Below are 10782 nucleotides of genomic sequence, written 5' to 3' on the forward strand. Positions count from 1 at the left end.
TTGTTGAATTATTGCTCTGTGCTTTCAATAATTATTGAGGTATTGTTGAAAGGCTATCGAGTCAACAGTTCATCACCAATATGCCAACAACATTTCAATAGTCATCCATATAAGGGTAAACGCGAAAGACAGATTCCGCGTATTACCGGGGATGCCAAAAACAGCAGCTCAAAATAATCAGAGCTCGTATTCACAAACGTTTACGATAGTAAATATTCTTTTAGATTACCCGGCTGACTCCACTAATGATATGTCCAACATCAGGATTAATTCAATTTTCCTCTTAAGAACAATTTTAGCGCGATAGCTTGTTCTGAATATGGACGCAGGGACCGATTGCGCAAAGCTTTTCTTTCGTGAAGCGCTCTTTGCCATTGGCTAGTCACCTTCGCTAATGATACGTCCAGCGTCAGGATTGGCTGGAATTTTGTGCTACGTACAATTTTGATGTGAGAGCTTTATATCAATACGGGTCCTGGTTCGCATAGTGGAGTTTAGAGCAAAATCCCGAGGCGCAAGTTACAACATTGATGCGAAGCTACAATGACCCGCGTATAGTGGTAAACAATCGAATTTCTGGGCCCTCCACAGCTTCCAAACATTTCCAGATGCATATGCCACATTCTCCTGGCACAATGTTGTTGTTCATGAATACCGCTATGCAGACATCCGAAATTGGGCAGTTGACCATCAAATATAATGTCTCTGTTGTGTGTAGGCATAAGACTCGAGAAATTAGGAACGACAAAAGGGGCAAAAAAGAAGGCAGCACAAAACAAAAGTAGCATCTTTTTTCGTTATTGGTCTGTTTTTCGATTTGCTCAGCGTTATCAATTAGCCAAGAACGAATATTATTTTTGATTGTCGTAATTTGTAAACACTGAGTGATCATTTAGACAAACACTCTGGAGCAGCCAGATGTTGAGGAATATAAGCTTACATTAAGACCATCCTGTACCACGAATTCTCTGCACGACAAGTATGCAGTATAGGATACACATGAAAGCTTCTACAAGTGCTCAAGTTCGTTGCAGTTTCTTCCTACGGCAGACCCTGCTGTGGGGCGAAGAAAAAAGTTAAACATAAGTACGCAAAGCATGAAGTCCGGTAACGGAACAGCTGTCCTTACAGCTGAGTTGGCCGGCCTCGGATTGCGGCGCACAGCGCGAAATAGCCGCCGAGTAAAACTGGCGTGCGCGTCGTGACTGACTGCCGGCGCGGCCACAGCTCAGCGGCAGGTACGTCACTCAGCGCGGCAAACACCCGAGATGGAAGCCCCGCGGAGTCCGCGGTTGCCCTCAAAGGGCAGGCGCGAGGAATCTTACTCCGGAGGCGTATGGGCAGGCTCATGATGCCTCACGGTGGCTCCCTCTCACATGTTCGCCCCTACGTACCGAGGCCGGCTTGCGAAGAAGAGGCCTCCTCGGCAGGGCAGAACGGCTTCTAACAACATTTGTGTGCAGCGGTATACGAGAAAATCTCGCCTTGAATGAGCTCCCTGGTCCGCCGTATACCAATGAATGCAGCACCCAGAAGCCGTGTGCTGCCGCAGACCTGGCGCCTTGGCCGTCTGTCTCCGCTGGACGAATCCACTAGAGCGGAACCGATGCTCAGGGAAACCGGTGAACAAAGATTCGCCTAATTGTGCCGTGCTTTACGTAGTGCACCAGTGCGTCCTCCAGCCACATTGATTGCTACGTTATGCAGGACACCACGAAAGTGCGTAACAGGAAGCCTCTCGCACCACGGTGCATTCCGTGCACTCGAAAGGGGTACTGGAAATAATTGATTCTAATCGTCTGTGAGTCCAACTAGGATGTTGATAACGACGCTGCTATTTCACGTCAAGGCGTGCATCATTGTTGATTTCCTCTCCTGTTCAGTGTAACCGTATATACTAACAAAACATTCCTATTGGCGCTGCGCTTTAAGGTAACAGAAATAAAATAGAGCACTCTTTTTTCAATGAAAATTGTGTGAGAGCAGCAGGGGACCGGAGTGAAGGCGAAGCCTTGCTCCGGGCCCATATGGGATATTGGAAATGAGCAATGATAAGACGTACCGGGGCGACCACAGCACAAACAAAAATTGCCGAAGAAGGCTCCTATAAAGCCGGGAATTCTTCGTTTCTGTTCTCAGGGACAGAAACGAGGTGTAAACAAACGCTGATTAAAGAACACTTCAAGGCTGGGTCACAAATGCGCCGCCAGCAATGCCCTTGGAAATCTGAAACGCATCACTTCAGGGACGAAGGTGCATTGTCTGGAGCTGTGACGCCCGCTGCTCGCTTTCGCAGGTTGGAACGTCAGCACGTGTGCCGCGCACTGCTGGATGGATTCCAATGTCTGCGCAAGGTTCTCCTCTTTTAAAGAGCTGGCCAACATGGCTTTCTACTGTTGAGAGGTGAAGTTAAGAATTGGGGGGGGGGGGGGGTATGCCCGAGCATGTGCAGGTCAAGTAATATATATATTGACGCGTATGCGTCGCAGGGACGTATTTACAAGTGTACAGAGGGACGTTAACAGCGCCGTAGAGCACGTTGCTAAGCAGACGACGGAGGCAGGTGTTGGTTTGAAGTTGTCTACAGGCTACTCTGGTGGAGTGGGGTGAGGGGTCAGGAAGGAGACTCTTTTTGGTTGAGTGGATTTTGTTTCAGGGGCTAAGAACAGTGTGTTAGGACCCGTGCGGATTGGTCTGGTGGTCTAAAGAGGCGCCTAAGGTCACAGGGACTATGAACTGAGGGCTCCTACCACCAGCGTCGCCCCCGTATCACAAGAATTAGATGAACTATGCAGCCGATGTTCCCAATCATTCAATAAACATTTACGGCATGCCGACGACTGCATGATTACGACGGCGCCATGACTGCATGAAAAGATGGAATGCCGACGAATGATTGTCGAGACAATCCAATGGTGACATTTAAACGACAATAAATGAAATTACGACGGCCGTGTGACGATGACAGAGCGAGTGGAACCAGGAAGGGAGCGACGAGGACAGACTGACGGCAACAAAGTGACGAAGGCGGAGCGATGACGACGTAACCACCAAGGCCTGAGGGCCATGGTATGACCATGATGGAATGATGACGATGCAATGATGACGCCTGAATGACGACGACACAATGAGTAATGGCGCTGATATACTCCGACCTAACATGCGCGCGCGCGCAAGTCGAACTCAGCAACGTCACGTTGGAGAAGAACTGGCGTCTATACTCCAGCGACACGACGAAACCGGCATGACTAGCGCCGTCGGGCGCGTTCCAACGTCTCCGGCGCATGAGTCCGGTGCGCTGGTCCGCATCGGCGAAGCATTCCCGGCATTCCGCACGCGTTGCGCGTCAGAGAAGCAATGTCCGCTTGCGGAGTCGGCGCTGGCGCGACGTTCGGCAAAAAAAAACAAATGAAAGTACCCAGAACGTGTGTGATTCTGTGTTAGAACGGCTCCTCGAGGGAATGCGCTCCCACCCGTGCGTCTACGACACTATCCGAATTGATTACCGCGATCAAGGAAGAAAAAGCAATGCATGGGAAGCCATTCGCCGGCAATGCGGTCTCGCAACAGGTAAGCTTCCTCGCTGAGTCCTGATTTGCAGTACTGAAATAAGTTATTCACTGCTGGGGCAGGCGTAATTACGTTTTTTTTTATTCATACTGTTTTTAGTGCAAGAATGCATGAAACTTTGGAAAAGGCTGCGAGATCGCTACACCCGCGAGGCAAAGGCTGTGGAGTTGGCGACGCGAAGCGGCAGCGGCTTTGTTTCTAGGCGAACGTGGGAATTCGCACAGTCTATGGAATTCTAATGGATTAATGGATTAATGGAATTAATTCTAATGGATGATAATGGAAGAGAAAATAGTCTAGAAGAATTCGAAATCCCGAAGGTAACGCCGGAAGAAGTAAAGAAAGCCTTAGGAGATATGCAAAGGGGGAAGGCAGCTGGGGAGGATCAGGTAACAGCAGATTTGTTGAAGGATGGTGGACAGATTGTTCTAGAGAAGCTGGCCACCCTGTATACGCAATGCCTCATGACCTCGAGCGTACCGGAATCTTGGAAGAACGCTAACATAATCCTAATCCATAAGAAAAGGGACGCCAAAGACTTCAAAAATTATAGACTGATCAGCTTACTGTCCGTTGCCTACAAAGTATTCACTAAGGTAATTGCAAATAGAATAAGGAACACCTTAGACTTCTGTCAACCAAAGGACCAGGCAGGATTCCGTAAAGGCTACTCAACAATAGACCATATTCACACTATCAATCAAGTGATAGAGAAATGTGCAGAATATAACCAACCCTTATACATAGCTTTCATTGATTACGAGAAAGCGTTTGATTCAGTCGAAACCTCAGCAGTCATGGAGGCATTACGGAATCAGGGTGTAGATGAGCCATATGTAAAAATATTGGAAGATATCTATAGCGGCTCCACAGCCACCGTAGTCCTCCATAAAACAAGCAACAAAATCCCAATAAGGAAAGGCGTCAGGCAGGGAGATACGATATCTCCAATGCTATTCACAGCGTGTTTACAGGAGGTATTCAGAGACCTGGATTGGGAAGAATTGGGGATAAAAGTTGATGGAGAATACCTTAGTAACTTGCGATTCGCTGGTGATGTTGCCTTGTTTAGTAACTCAGGGGACCAATTGCAATGCATGCTCACTGACCTGGAGAGGCAAAGCAGACGAGTGGGTCTAAAGATTAATCTGCAGAAAACTAAAGTAATGCTTAACAGTCTCGGGAGAGAACAGCAATTCACAATAGGCAGCGAGACGCTGGAAGTCGTAAAGGAATACATCTACTTAGGACAGGTATTGACGGCGGATCCGGATCATGAGACGGAAATAATCAGAAGAATAAGAATGGGCTGGGGTGCGTTTGGCAGGCATTCCCAAATCATGAACAGCAGGTTGCAATTATCCCTCAAGAGAAAAGTATATAATAGCTGTGTCTTACCAGTACTCACTTACGGGGCAGAAACCTGGAGGCTTACGAAAAGGGTACTACTCCAATTAAGGACGACACAACGAGCTATGGAAAGAAGAATGATAGGTGTAACGTTAACGGATAAGAAAAGAGCAGATTGGGTGAGGGAACAAACGCGAGTTAATGACATCTTAGTTGAAATCAAGAAAAAGAAATGGGCATGGGCAGGACATGTAATGAGGAGGGAAGATAACCGATGGTCATTAAGGGTTACGGACTGTATCCCAAGGGAAGGGAAGCGTAGCAGGGGGCGGCAGAAAGTTAGGTGGGCGGATGAGATTAAGAAGTTTGCAGGGACGGCATGGCCACAATTAGTACATGACCGGGGTTGTTGGAGAAATATGGGAGAGGCCTTTGCCCTGCAGTGGGCGTAACCAGGCTGATGATGCTGATGATGATGATGATGGAATTCTACAACTGTGGCCGCCCGAGAAAGTGAGTTATTTCGGTGTTTACATACCGTGCTGGTAAATGTGCAAGCGCTAAAGTCGATTGTATGCGCGCGTGCGTGTGTTTGCGCGTTTCAATTCTTTGACTTGTTTGCTAGTTGCGAAACAGTGTAGCATTGTGGCGTAGCTCAAGCCACGAAGGTGCTTGTGCGGCAGCGTCCAGCAGCAGGCAAGAAATTACGTGTGCACTTTTGATGTGAGTGGTATAGCTCGATCATGGGGCCAGTGATCAGGAAATGAAAACTCGACCGAATTTTGTGTTGTCGGATGTAGTGTACGAGAACAAGATTGCGAACAAATGTCACCTTTGTATCCTGCCAACTGAACACTACGCAAATTTGACAGCTGTTTGTTAGGGTCCACAATGGCACCAAAGTAATATAGCAACTGTGATCTTATGTCGACCCGCAAAAAAGAAAACTCACAAAAAATCAGCACTGTATTTCTGTATTTATATTGCAGTATCCTGCAACGTAAAAGATTGAGCACGAAAAGATAACCAACTGTTACTCCCTCCGATTCAGGCGCGTCATGTTTTGTAGAAAAATTTCAGTTAGAGGGAGGATATAACATGAAGCTTTCGAGCTGGTAATGGAAAATTAACGACTTGCTGCGCTACACTGTGACACAAAGTGCACGTCGCGCCTTTGCAGGAGGTATGGGGGAAAAGGTGGGCAGGTCATTCAGGGTGCTATTGCCATGACGTCGCTGGTGGGACAGGCTCCTCAAAATGAAAAGCTAACTTCGCGAACGTTGCGGGTTGGTTTTCACTTTTGATTTCGATGATATAACGGGCATATATATATATATATATATATATATATATATATATATATATATATATATATATATTTAGCGTGATAATTTATGTGTACAGGTTGTTTTCCAGGCTGTCGAGGGAGTCCTCCAGTGAAAGAAGTTCAAGTAACATTGTTTGGTGCGCCAATAAACCGTCGGTGAAGGTTCGCAAAGGAGCCTAGCTAATTTACTGAATTCAAAGACTTCGAATTGCAGTTCGTCCAATTTTTAATCCGAAATATTGACACGTGAACTTGTTTATACTTTGTTATCGCTACCGCGTGATAATATACTGTCTAAGTAACGTGTATTTTTTTCTCCTGTACAACCACGTGCAATCTCGAAGAGGTACCATCAGCAGTAGAGGACGACACCTCAGCGCAAGCAATTTTTACCCCGATACAGCGAGGTACATCTTCGCCAACAGGGAGCAGCAACTGCGACCATGAACAATTTTCAACGGGCCATACAGATCTACATGACGAGGACGAAGCCGCTGTGGAGGCGACAAAAGAGCCATCGAAAAACACATAAAAAAAACGTAAACTAATGATGTATTTGAGTGGCAGTTGTTGACCCATCTGCAACAAAAAATGACCGAAAATGAGCCACTTGGGTTCTCCATAGGCAGGACCCTGGAAAGAATGACCAGGCAAGCAGCAGCCAGATGCAAAGAACGGATAATGGAAATTATTGCTGAATTTGACGTCTCATCGCTCACGAACTTATCAACGATTTTCGCTCTTGCGTTCAGAACACAGCAGATGGCTGCTGTTCCTCGGACTGCCTTAAAGAAAAGGACATGTTTTGCACCATTTGGTACTGTATCCTCAAATAATTTATTGTGGAAACGGCCTTTGTTATTTCGTTCCAACAAGGTTCTCATTATATTATTTTTTTTTACTTTCAACTTTACCTAGATGTCAAAGTGCACTGTAAAGTTTAATGCAATACTAGTGCTCACGAGGCAAAGCGAGGTCGACCGAGAAGTCCAGTTGTGTTTGATTGTCTTTTTATTGCCCAGATAACAAAATTTCATCACTGCAACATCACAAGGTGTGTCATGTCGTACTTCATATTTTTGTGTTATGTAACTGAGATAAGGTTACGCAATTCCAAATGTTATGGAAAATACAGTTCTTTGCTGTGATATATACAAAAGTATTTCTAACTGTGATAAAATAAAAAGAACTGCAAAAACCTAATTCTTGGCGTAACATAACGTTCGTATCCCCTCTGCTACATAACGCTTATATAGCGGGCAAAAGGCTCTTCAACACGAGCTACTTAGGTTAGCAAGCACTGCTGACAAAGCAGATAAAGTGACCGAGTGAGTGTCACGGGGAATGTGACATATACTACTCCACGAAGACAGGTTTGGTGCCTTCAACCGCGATCGTGTTTGAAAAATTAGTGCCCTGCACACAATGTTGTACAACGCGGCTGTGAAAAAGCATGGCTTGTGCCTTAAGCAATGAGCCCCACAGCCTACTTGCGTCTCACAACACTCAACTGCCACGGCAAGGCACCTTCTGCAGACACAAAGTAATCGGCAATGTCATCCCTCAAAGCCATGGCAGCATTAGTCGGGCGGTTGCTAGCTGGCGGCGCACCCGGAGTGCCAAGCTGAGCTACCGTCTGCCACCACTGGCCATTCTGCACTGCCTCCTCTAAGACGTTGTCGCCGTAGTCGTCAGGACAATATGCCTTGCCTGCCATTAGAAAGTTATGGAGGCACACAGCAGCTTTTATCATATAGGTAAGCAGGTCTGGCTCACTTTCTACCGTTGCCAACAACACTCGCCATCTTGAAACCAAAATTCCAACCGCGTTTTCTACTCATCGCCGGGCCCGAGATAGGCGATAATTGAAAACTTTTTTCTTTTCACTGAGATTTTTCCCGGGGTACGGGCGCATCAGGTACGTTCGCAAGGGAAATGCCGCGTCACCTACAAGACAAACGGGCCACATCGACACGCCTGACGGTAACTCCAGAGTACGTCCGTCAAAATGGTTTCTGAGAGCACTGTCTCTAAAAAATGAGCCGTCTGACAAGCGGCCTTGTGCCCCTATGTCAACAAGGGTGAACTTGTAGCTGGCATCCGCAACAGCGAGGAGAACCAAAGAATAATATCTCTTGTAGTTGAAACAATCTGATCCGCTACGGTCGGGGCATTTGATGGCGAAATGCTTCCCATCAATACTATCAATGCAGTTGGGAAAGTTCCATTTCTTGTTAAAATCTTTTCTTATTCGCTCCCACTCCGCTCTGGTTGGACACCTAAGCACGACAGGCGATAATCTGTTCCAGATGGCCCGCAACGTCTCCCTCAGGATCTTTGCTACAGTCGACGCATGCATCCTGTAGCTGATAGTTATATCCACGATTGATTCCCCGGTAGCAAGGAACCTGCGGAAAGAAAATATCACAATTTAATTTCGCCTTCAAGTGGTCACTCGCCGCTAGAAGCCTACTCATCTTAATTTCGTCAGAATAATGTTGATTCCTTCCTTCTCTTCCTCCAGAACTGATATATTACACGCAGGGGAATGACGCAAATCACTACGGTGGTGTTCGAACAACATTAATAACAGAGACGGGAAAGTTTAAGCACATTATTTTTCTGTAACTGGAGTATGATGCACCAATTTATCGTGCGCGTATTGAAGACCTTTGTGGAGATTCTTGATTGTTTCTTCATGAATCTATGAAACGCTAATAATAAGGTAACTGTAATAACAGTAGTAAGGCACGTGGACGGGTGTTGCACGCATAACTATTACGCCCAGACCCATTATTTTTTTGAACAATTTATTTGGAATAGCAAAAGAAACTTACGCAGAAACTCCACTAGAGTTGTCGAAGTATGCGTAAGCATACCCCCAAATTTCAAGTTGGGCCGTCTCCAAATTTAACTTGGCCCACCCGCAGATCTCATATTGGGGCAGGCAATGTTTAAGTCGGCCCACCCCAAATTTAAGTTGGCCCTCCCCCAAGTTTCCAGTTGGCCCATCCCCAAATTTCAAATTGGCTCACCTACAAATTTCAAGTTGACCCTACCCCAAATTTAAGTTGGCCCTCTTCCAAATTTCAAGTTGGCCCACCCCTAAATTTCAATTGGCCCATCCCTACTATAGGCTTCGCCATGTGTTTTTCATGGAGCCCTATGTACCCCTATGAAAATTTCCTCGGATGAATTTTTTTATTTGGTTTTCACTGTTCCGTATCGCCCATAAAGCTTCCGTCATATACATTCACACCATTATAACGAATAAACATCGTAACTTCGCAAATTACGCATTTTTAGTGCAGCTACAATACATTACACTTTTCGCGTGACGTGCTAGGGTTTTCGCCAAAGAATGCGTACGCATTAAAAAATAGGAACGCGCATTTACCTTAATGTGACCGCGAGACTTTCCGACGGAGTGATGGGTCTTCTGTGAGTTGGTGGATGAATGATCTTGTCGTGCACAAGTCTCAGTATCTCCTAGAAAGAAGCCTTTGTCATCCTGCGTTAGGAAATGAAAAGCTCATTTTATTTCAGCAATTTCACGTGCTCGCACTCGCAAACTGCAAGCGCAAGAATTTTACAGGGATTTTACTTTATTTATGCTCGCCAGCCTTCCGTGTTTACAACATGTGCTCACCTACCTGAAGTACTTAAGATGGTACGCCGGGTCACTTTGTCGGAGCTCCTGCATAAGGTGATGGTAATCTCCGAGTTCCGAGCGCTTGTCAAAAATCTCCCGTAGATTGATCGCCTGCGCTTGCGGCGCAAACGATGCAGCAACAATGCCAGCACCAGCTTCTGTAGTGCAAGGTCGCTCCATGCCATCTTCGAAAGATGAGCAATGTTATGAAGCACGAAAAGCAAAACACCTAGACCACGTCGACGCTTGCAGGTTGGCGCGTAGACGCGAAAAGCGCGCGATCTCGTGAAAAAAAAAAAAAAAAAAAGAAAACGGCGGGCGCGCTCGTCCGCGGTGTTGATTCTCTGCGCATGCGTTGGGACGGTTGCTGTGGCAACGCACGATCTCGGGGCGCTCGGTGCAGTTAGGTGCAGCGGCCGCCGGTTGGAGTGTAGAGCGTCGGACTTGCGCTTGGCGCGGCGTCGCCGTCGAGACGTAACCGACCGCAACCACCGCTAGCCCGCGCGCCGAGAACGTCGGAGTATAGCTTGGCATTAACGAAGACAAATTGACTATAGCGGAACGGCGACGATGGAGCCACGATCGGAATTAGGACGACAATGACGACGACAGTGTTAACGATTTAGTACCGACTGCGGAACGATGACAATGTAACCGCAAAGGCTTGTGGATTACAGCATGGCCATGACGGAATAACGACAGCAGCATGACGTTGGCGGCTTGCTGACGGGTACATGACTACTGCGGAATGACAACTGAATGACAACGCAAGGACAGAAATAATAATAATAATAGCAACCTTCATTTTCCATCAGCGTGACAGGGAAGGTAAGAAAAAAAACCTGAACAGACAGCGTTTGGCATGATAATGGCATGACAGCAT

At 46.6% G+C, this 10782-nt stretch overlaps 1 pseudogene; it reads right to left on the reverse strand.

The window, feature by feature from the left end:
* Nucleotides 1–7733: 7733 nt before the first annotated feature.
* On the reverse strand, nucleotides 7734–10079 carry LOC135914157 (uncharacterized; annotated as a pseudogene).
* Between the last annotated feature and the right edge of the window lie 703 nt (nucleotides 10080–10782).

Source organism: Dermacentor albipictus, unplaced genomic scaffold (genome assembly GCF_038994185.2).
Source record: "Dermacentor albipictus isolate Rhodes 1998 colony unplaced genomic scaffold, USDA_Dalb.pri_finalv2 scaffold_12, whole genome shotgun sequence".
NCBI classification, from domain to species: domain Eukaryota; kingdom Metazoa; phylum Arthropoda; class Arachnida; order Ixodida; family Ixodidae; genus Dermacentor; species Dermacentor albipictus.